Consider the following 10,199-nt stretch of genomic DNA (forward strand, 5'->3'; position numbering starts at 1 on the left):
CCAATTTATATTTTCTATGCAAAGAGGGAGGAGAGAATTTGATACAGAAATACCCATTTTAAGATGTACATACACGAAAGAAGTTTATTATAGTTATTTTAAGGATAACTTGGGCCCTTGACAGTTGTATTTAGCCATACAGTTGAAAAGCCAGCCTTGGGCACCTGGATGGTTCAATGGTTGAGCGTCTGCCTTTGATTCAAGTCATGCTTCAGGGGTCCTGAGATCCAGTCCCACATCAGGCTCTGCACAGTGAGTCTCCTCCCTCTGCTTGTGTGTGTGTGTGTGTGTGTGTGTGTCTCTCTCTGTGTCTCTAATGAATAAATAAATAAAATATTTTTAAAAAGCCAGACTTTATTAATCTTCCAAGTATGGATATGAAGGAGGCTGGTGTTTCCTACCTTAAATAAAATGTTCTTTTTTTTTTTTTTTTGGTACACAAGACAATTTCCTCATCAGGTTTTCTTCCTTTTCTTTTTTTTCCAAAGCACCTCCTAAATGAACAATCTTGTTCTTGTCAAAAGTAGCTAAAGTGGCTAGTATAATTCCAAATTTTTCTGGTACAATTGTGCCAGTTAGAGAGAGAAGCATACGAGTTTATTGTTATAGTGTGAAAACATTAAGGAAGCAGTGTTTTGGCACGGAAGTGGCAATTTTCAATTGAGAAGACCCTGTGAGAACTGCAGTGTTCCCTAAAGATGGTACTTGTGCAACCTCATATCTCTGGAAGTTGGCCAAAGGCTAACTGTCACTAAACACAGGTTCAACAAACCTTCTGCTTCCAAGCAGATGAAATTAAACAAAGCAGGGGCACAAAGACAAGACTAAGAAAGAAGTCTTCATATATAATTTAAAAAACGGAGACTCATGGCAAAATTGGTTTAAGGACCTGAACTTCTCTGCCCTTGAGACTGGCTCAAGAATAGACAGATCTTTGCCTGTCCTTTTCTATAGATTTGTCCCCTAATAGACAACTAGACAGACAGACCACAGGAGAAAATGTTAGAAGACTACTAGCAAACAGTTTCACTAAGGAGCAACACCAATCTGTCAGATAGCAGAAGGATTCCAGGAGACTTTATTCCTAAGGAAAGAAACAAAATGAAACAAAAAGAAAAGAAACCCCAATGTGAAGGACTTCAACAGAATTCAATTAAGCATAAGCTTACCTACCCACTCCAGGCATGAGAGCTTTAATCAGTAGGAGATATAAGAGATTTTGGATGTCCAAACTAGAGAGGCAAGAGTGCCAAACTGTGGCAGTGAAAGCCTCAGCTGAATCTTGGTGGAAATTTGACTTCCATCATGACCTTCAAACAGAGACTACCAGGAGCACAGTATAGGAAGAGGCAATCCACTATGGGTCCTGAGCACCCCTGGGTGTTTCTCCTAAGTATGGCAGACTATAAGGTTTATCTATCATCTCTTGATCCCGAACAGTTGCAGTAGAACGTCATGTAGGCTACTAAATATGTCAAGGTAACTGCAACATGACTACTGCTCACGTTGCAGGAGGTGAGGGGAACCAGTTTAATTGTATCATGCTATAATGTTTGCTGCTTGCTCACAGAGTGCCGGACCTTAGCCGTGGGTTCTTCTGTAAAGCCACCCACGGAAGATGCATGCTGGTGTCATTGGCCCTCCACATCTCCATTTGGGAACTGAGGCTCAGGAAGCCAGTGCAAATATGCTGATATTCTGGCTACTGCTTTCAGTAATATAGCCCTTCATCTCTGATCCATAAATTTCATGTATAATGTTGTCATTATCCGTGAAACTGTTACAAATTAACTCATCAGTTTGCAAATACAATAAAATATGACTCTTCTGGGTGCCTGGGTGTCTCAGTCGGTTAAGCATCTGCCTTCAGCTCAGGTCATATTCTCAGAGTGGGGATCAAGCAGGGAGTCTGCTTGCCCCTCTCCCTCTGCCTGCTGCTTCCCCTGCTTGTTCTCTCTATCAAATAAATAAAATCTTTATTTTATTTTTTTAAATAAAATCTTTAAAAAGTGTATGACCAGGATCCCTGGGTGGCGCAGCAGTTTGGCGCCTGCCTTTGGCCCAGGGCGCGATCCTGGAGACCCGGGATCGAATCCCACATCAGGCTCCTGGTGCATGGAGCCTGCTTCTCCCTCTGCCTGTTTCTCTGCCTCTCTTTCTCTCTCACTGTGTGCCTATCATAAATAAATAAAATTTTTAAAAAAAGTGTATGACCCTTCACAGTTCTTGACTAGGACTAGGCAAATTTTTCTGTAAAGGACTGAATAGTAAATATCTTAGGGTTTATGGTCCACATATGGTCTCTGTCACATATTCTTCTTCATTTGTTTGTTTTGAAACAACCCTTTAATTTGCAAAAACCATTCTTACTGTCATAGGAAAGCAGGTGATAGATGGGATTTGGCTGACTCTGGGCTTTCTGTCCATTGTTCTTGACATATTTATTAGTCAAAGTTGGGCATCTTGACTGTTTGCTATAAGAAAGATCCTACGTTATTTTTATCTGTGCAGTTTCTCTGTAACAGGGTGTTAAATAGGACTTATTTTAGGATTTGGAGTTCGTGTTAGGTAATTTGGGGGAGCATTTAAGGATGTGGAGCTTTACCCTGTATTGGAGCCTATCAAGAAGCAAAGATAATTTTATGATTGGGTATCCTAATTTTCTCTAGAATAGAGATGGACAAACTTTTTCTGTAAATGGCCAGATGGAAAATATTTTAGGCTTTGCAGTCTACATATGGTCTCTCTCACATATTCTTCTTTGTTTTCCTTTAAAAAAAAAATCTTTTAACAATGTTAAAACCATTCTTAGTATAAGTATGTAAAAGAACAGCCAAGGCCCAGATTTTACTGCAGGTCTGTAGTTTGCCTTATCTTGAAGGTGGGAAGAAGGAAGTGAAGTTAAAGCTGTAATTGCAAAAGAGCAGCAGTCACTTATACTGGTCATATGGTGTATGTGTTCAAATGTGATTACTGAGTGGTCTTATTCTGTCTTAACTCATCACAGTCAGATGCATTTAATGTTGATGCTCTGTCAAATTATTTATATTGGACAGAAGAACATACCGGCCCAGCTGCTGGTGCCAGTCCAGGTCTTGGATACCAAAGGCAGCTTTTCCCAGGGTACCTGGGTGGCTCAGCTGGTTAAGCTTCTGCCCTTGACTCAGGTCATGTTCTTAGGGTCCTGAGACTGAGCCCCACATTGGGCTCCCAGCTCAGCGGGAAGTCTGCTTCTCCCTCTTCCTCTGCTCCTTCCCCCCGCTCATGCACACATGCTCTATCGCTCTCTCTCAAATAAATAATCTTTAAAAAAAAAAAAAAAAAAAAAGAGGGACACCTGGGTGGCTCAGTGGTTAAGTGCCTGCCTTTGGCTCAGGACGTGATCCTGGAGTCCTGGGATTGAGTCCCTTATCAGGCTCCCTGTATGGAGCCTGCTTCTCCATCTATATATGTCTCTGCCCCTCTCTCTCTGTGTCTCTTATGAATAAATAAATAAAATTTTTAAAAATTTTCTTAAAAAAAAAAGAGCTTTTCTCTTTGTCTGTGAATGGGTAGAGGGCTGAACTGACTTCCCTCACTGTTATTGTTCTGACTGCCCTCCTCAGATGCCCTCTTAGATACACGCTTTACAGCAAACAGTACAAGTCTTCATTCTATGTTTAGCCTTCATAGCACAGTGAAAAGTTGGAATTAGAATCGTGGTCAAATCCCCATTCTAATCACTATAGGTGTAGCCTTGTTTGTGTTATTTACCTCTAATTTTATTTTATTTTATTTTGCCTTTCTATTTTCATCACTAATTACAGATAGAAGTATTTTGTGGTGATAGGCAGTGTAGCGTGGTTATCGAGAGCCTGGGTTTTGGAATCAGACTACTTAGAGTAAAAGCCCCATCTATCAACTGTATCACTTTAGACAAGTTACTTAATCTTTTGCTCTGGATTTTTCATATGTAAAATGGAGGTAAGAATGCACCTGCTTCATAGGGTTGCTAAGGAAGTTAAATGAAAAAATATCTAAAGTAGTTCCCAAGTAAGCTGTTGTTTGCTAAATGAGTTTTTATATATGAATTATTCAAATGCAGTATCTGACAAATTAATAAATATGAATTCTTTCCCTTTTTCAAAGTGCTTTTTGATGACCTCCTTGGTACCTGGCAAAGTGTTAAGTATATTGACTTCATTTTCCTTTAATGGAGAGAAAGGAAGAAAATGGTATCTTTTTTAGGCTCCAGTTGCCTTCATTCTAAGTCAGACCTACAGCACTGCTGAGAAATTCTCAATGATCCTTGGGACTTTCTCCTTTCTCTTTTTTTCATTTTTCCTTCCTTTCGCCACAGTTGACCATGTTAATTGGGCCTGCTACATCACAACTTCACAATTAATCCCTTTGTCAGGCACTTCTAATCCTACTTCTACTATCACCATGACCATTCATAGCAATTTGGTCCCTTAAAAGTTAACAATATCTTTCTTCTTGTGAATCTAAAAATCTGTATGAGTTCCCATTTGCTCACATATGTCCTCTCTTGATATTATTCACTCTCTATTAACTCTTTTAAAAAAGAGTTTTAAAAAAATTATTCATTTGAGAGAGAGAGAGAGAGAGAGAGAGAAAGGAGCAGGGAGGGGCAGAGAGGGAGGCAGAGAGAGAGAATCTCAAACAGACTCCCCACTGAGCTCAGAGGCTGTGAGGCTCCATCCCACAATCAGGAGATTCACCTGGGCAGCCCAGGTGGCTCAGGGGTTTAGCGCCGCCTTCAGCCCAGTGTGTGATCCTAGAGACCGGGGATCGAGTCCCACATGGGGCTCCTTGCATGGAGCCTGCTTCTCCCTCTGCCTGTGTCTCTGCCTCTCTCTCTGTGTCTCTTATGAATCAATCAATCAAAAAGTTTTTAATAAATACATAATACATAAGAAGGCCTAATAATAATAATAAAAAAGGAGATCATGACCTGAGCTGAAACCATGAGTCAGACACTCAACCAATAGAGCCAGCCAGGTGCCCTGACTCTGCCCTTTCTTTAGAAAACTTCTGCCTTCCATAAATCTATCAATATTCTCTTATGATGATTCCCAGAAAGGAGAAAAATATATTTCAAAGGAAAGAAAAGTGTTTCACTTGAAATTGTACTTGAAATTAGAACATGGATGTTTTAATCTGCTTTGTGCTTCCAGATAGTGTGATCTTTAGGAGGTCAGACAACTTCTCCAAGCCATACTGTTCTCATCTTTTAAAATGAAAGGCCGGGGCATCTGGGTGGCTCATCTGCCTTCAGCTCAGGTAGTGATCCTGGGATAGGTGTCCCACATAGGGCTCCCTTTGGGGAGCCTGCTTCTCCCTCTGCTTATGTCTCCTCTCTCTGTGTGTCTCTCACGAATAAATAAATAAATAAAATTTTTAAAAAATGAAAGGATGGGGTGCCTGGGTGGCACAGTTGGTTAAGTGTCTGACTCTTGGCTTTGGCTCAGTTTGAGATCTCAGGGTCCTGGGATTGAGCCCTGCATTGGGCTCTGTGCTCAGCATGGAGTCTGCTTCAGATTGTCTCTTCCTCTCTCTCTGTCCCTCCTGCTCATGCTCTCTCTCTCTTTAAAATAAATACATAAATATTTTTAAAAATTTAAAATGAAAGGACTGAATGCTGTAAAATGGATTCTGAGTTGATTCATTGATTTCTATAATTGGTGATTGGCAATGTTCAGAAGTTTTCTAGAGAAAAGTAATTGAATGCTCTTGAATGTAAACCTTTATTTTGGAGGAACCATAAAGACATAAGTAATTTTGAACAAAGAGCTAGTGAAAAGTTGAACAATGTTCTTATCTTTGATAAAAACAGTTGGATAATGTATTAGTGTTCTCCAAAGAAATAGAAAATATATGTTATAAGGAATCTGCTGATGGGATTATGGAGGCTGACAAGTCCAAAATATATACAGCTGATGTCCCAGATAAAATGCTGTCATGCAGGAAGATCCAGTGTTCCAGTATGAAAGCCATCAAGCAGGAGAATTCTCTTACTTGGGGAACAGTCAGCCTTTTGGTCTATTCAGGCCTTCAACTAATTGGATGAGGCCCACCCACATTATGAAGGGCAATCTGCTTTACTCAATCTACCAATATAAAATTTTTAAAACTTTATTTATTTATTTGTTTGTTTATTTATTTATTTATTTATTTGACAGACATTGAGAGAGAGAGAGAGAGAGAATAAGCAGGTGGAGCAGCAAGTAGAGCAAAAGGAAGAAGCAGGCTTGCTACTGTGCAGAGACTCCAATGTGCAGAGACTCCCAGGACCCTGGGATCATGACCTGAGCTGAAGGCAGATGCTTATCCAGCTGAGCTACCCAGGCATCCCTACCAATATAATTGTTGCTCTCGTCCAGAAACACCCTCACAGAAACACTCAGAATGATGTTTGAATGAATATCTGGGTATCTCATGCTCTAGCCCAAGGTGACACATAAAATAAACCATCACAACTTTTTTCAGAATTGAGTTAAGCTATGAAAATGCACACAATATGTGTCTCCTAGCACAAATTGTACCTCTACTGATTATTGTTTCAAGATTCTCTAAGAAATATCAGAGATCTGTTGGAAATAAGGGTGAAGGAAGATGGTCTGATCTCTATCTGGTTGGTTACTGGTGAATGAATTTTTTTAATGAATTAAAAAAAAAAAGAATGAAATACTGCATTTCCAACAGGAAGAAGCATCAAAGCCAATTCAATCAAAACTTTCACAACAGCAAGAATATCTAATGAATAGCCTTATAGCCTTTGCCAAACAAAGAAAATTAAGGATGAGGGGTTGGAACAAGGCACATGACAAAAGAGGATTTGTTGGTTTGATTGCTCCTTGAATGCAGAGTTTGCAATATAGAAACAGAGAAACTACTCTGGCTTGTTTATTAACCAGCACATTAAAATAAAGAACATGGCTAAATTCCAAATCAAATTATATCAGAAGTATTTTAATAGGAAGTATGTAATATCTTTTGTCTTCTTCCCTACCACTTAGAACCCTCTTCCCCTTTCTTCCTCATCCTCCTCCCACATCCACCTCATCTAGCTAATTCCTATTCTTGTTAAAACTTTGAGTTGGAATTTACTTCCTCTGGTATACCTTCCCTAATCCTCAAATTCAATCTAGGTTGCTCTCTTATGTGTTCTCCTAGATTTTATGAATGCTAATACCATTTCTGTGTTAATCACTGTGGTGCTGGCATATGATAGGCACATAAAATGTATTGAGTGCCAGAAGAAGAGTTTAGGTCTCATCACTTAGTGATGAGAGACTGAACAGACAAGTGGACAATGGCCAGATTGTATATGACAACAGAACTCTGATTCCACGACTTCTGCTGCACCAAATCCAGGAAGCCAAACTACAATTTAGCAAACAAACAGCTCAAAACAATCGGGACTTGGTTAATGACTGCCAGCTTCCCTATTTTTGCCCCCACGTATGATTTAGGATTAACCAGAGAAAGCCAAATATGCTTCCCAACCCCATCACATAAGATGTCCTGCTTCCATTTAGCCTGCCTCCAGCTTCCCCATGGCAACAGCCTCCCATCAGAGCACACCTGATGCTTCTTTTTTTTCCCCCCATGACAAAGGTCTTCCACTCCCATTTGCCTCTGAGTTTCTGCTACAGTGGTAAGTGCTGACTTCCTTACTATAGCAAACTGTTAATAAATAGCCCCTGTTTGAGGGTGGCTGGGTGCTTCAGTCGGTTGGGCATCAGCCGTCAGTTTAGGTCATGATCCTGGGACATGGGATCAAGTCCTGCATCAGGCTCCCTACTCACCGGGGAGTCTGTTTCTCCCTCTGCCTTTCCCCCCTATTCATGATCTCCCTCCCTCTCTCTCTCTCTCTCACTCTCTCTCTCAAATAAATAAAAAATCTCTTAAAACAATTTTTTAAAAATAGCCTCTTTGTTCTCATTTGGATAGTTTTCATTTATTTTTACAGTGGGAAATTATTTTCTGAGCACAGACTGTTTTTCAGTATAATTATACTCTTTTTTTAAAAATAGTATTTTCATTTTATTCTATTTCTGGGGTTACTTTTATTTTATTTTATTTTTAAAGATTTATGTATTTATTTATTCATGAGAGACATAGAGAGAGAGGCAGAGACATAGGCAGAGGGAGAAGCAGGCTCCTCAGAGGGAGCCCTACGATACAGGACTCCATCCCAGGACCCCAGGGGTCCTGAGTCAAAGGCAGATGCTCAACCACTGAGCCACCCAGGTGCCCCTGGGGTTACTTTTAAAGTTTATTCAGTTTTTAGTAATCTCTACACCCAATTTGGGGCTCAGACTCATGACCCAAGATTAAGAGTCACATGCTCTTCTGACTGAACCAGCCTGGCATCTCGGGGTTACTTTTTAAAAATTAAATTATTTGGGAAAACAAACAAAAAAAAAATGGCTCGGGGAAACATAGAAAATGCAATGAAATACATGAAGAGTCTATACTAAAATGAATTTATATTAAGGCAAGTAAGTACAAAGGCATAAAATATACGTGATGACAAGAATTATAAAAGGAAAGGAAAACATCACAATGAAATGTTTTTGCTATATCACTAAAGAATTTGCATCTTGAAGTTTTATTCATAATAGCAGATTTTTAGCTTGAGAATTATGCAGTTGCTTACTTCTGGAACCCATCTCACATATGCTTAACATCTTTCCACTTGAGTATAGATAACTTTAGGTTCATAACAAAATCATAACTCTAAAGCACCACATTTTTATTCCGACACTAAATTATAAGAATGGTGAAATGTAATAAGCAGTGTGTGTACATCTATTTGAGATATAATTGACATATAACGTTGTTTTAAGTTGTACAATGTAGTAATTTGATATATGTATATATTGCAACAATGTGTATTCTTAACATTATTTTTTTGCAATTCAAAAAGAGATCAGACAAAATACTAATGGCTTTAAAACACTTTGCATGGGATCCCTGGGTGGCTCAGGTTTAGCGCTGCCTTCAGCCCAGGGCGTGATCCTGGAGACCTGGGATTGAGTCCCACATCGGGCTGCCTGCATGGAGCCTGCTTCTCCCTCTGCCTGTGTCTCTGCCTCTCTCTCTGTGTCTCTCATGAATAAATAAAATCTTTTTGAAAAGTTTAAAAAATAAAACACTTTGCACATTCTGAAATAGGAATTGCTAGAGGATCTATTTTAAAGGAGCAAATGATAAAAGAATTTTCTTTTCTAAAATGGTAGAGTCAAATACCTTCTTTTCTATGACTTGTAAATTAGAGTAGAAATATTAGGTTAATTGTAATGAGATAATTATACTATATGAGGTATTATAATAAAAATTATATTATTTTTCAAAAGATTGCTATGAATTTTTTTAATGACTGCTAAATTAAAATATATTCTGTACTCAAATATAATGAAATAATTCATGCATTTATTAATTATTTATTGAATATCTACAGCATGCTAGACCCAGTTCTAAAACCTGGGAATCTGGTGTGATCCAAATAATTGAGGCCCCTGCCTTCATTGAGCTGATATTCTTTGAGGGAACACAAATAATAAATACAAACAGACATAAAATGTCAGAAGATGATAAATGCTCTGAAGGAAAATAAAGCAGTAAGAGCTACAGGGCGTACAGGATGTGTTAGCTATTTCATATAATATCAGAAAAGACCTCTCTGATAAGCTGCTTCATTATATAATAAAAGAGCTAGAATGGATTGAAAGGAGTTTGATTAGATGTCTTCCTAAATGATTGTCCCCTTCTTTCCCATATTTATATTGTTAAAACCACTAAATTTTAAGTTAGCTACTTCGGTATGAGTAATAAGATCATCATAGTATTTTTTCCTCTGAAAATTATCAGCCTACTGTTCTAACCAAATGTTATTACATTTCCAGTTAAATTTATTTATACTATGTTTTGTGGTATTTATTAATTTTAAAATGTACACATTTTTGTTCATTTCTGCAACTATAGTAAAACTCTACAGTTTCTTTTTAAGCTTTTCTTTCTTGGGATCCCTGGGTGGCGCAGCGGGTTGGCGCCTGCCTTTGGCCCAGGGTGCGATCCTGGAAACCTGGGATCAAACCCACATCGGGCTCCCGGTGCATGGAGCCTGCTTCTCCCTCTGCCTGTGTCTCTGCCTCTCTCTCTCTCTCTGTGACTATCATAAATAAATAAAA

This window comes from Vulpes vulpes, chromosome 5, assembly GCF_048418805.1.
Source record: "Vulpes vulpes isolate BD-2025 chromosome 5, VulVul3, whole genome shotgun sequence".
Taxonomy (NCBI): Eukaryota; Metazoa; Chordata; class Mammalia; order Carnivora; family Canidae; genus Vulpes; species Vulpes vulpes.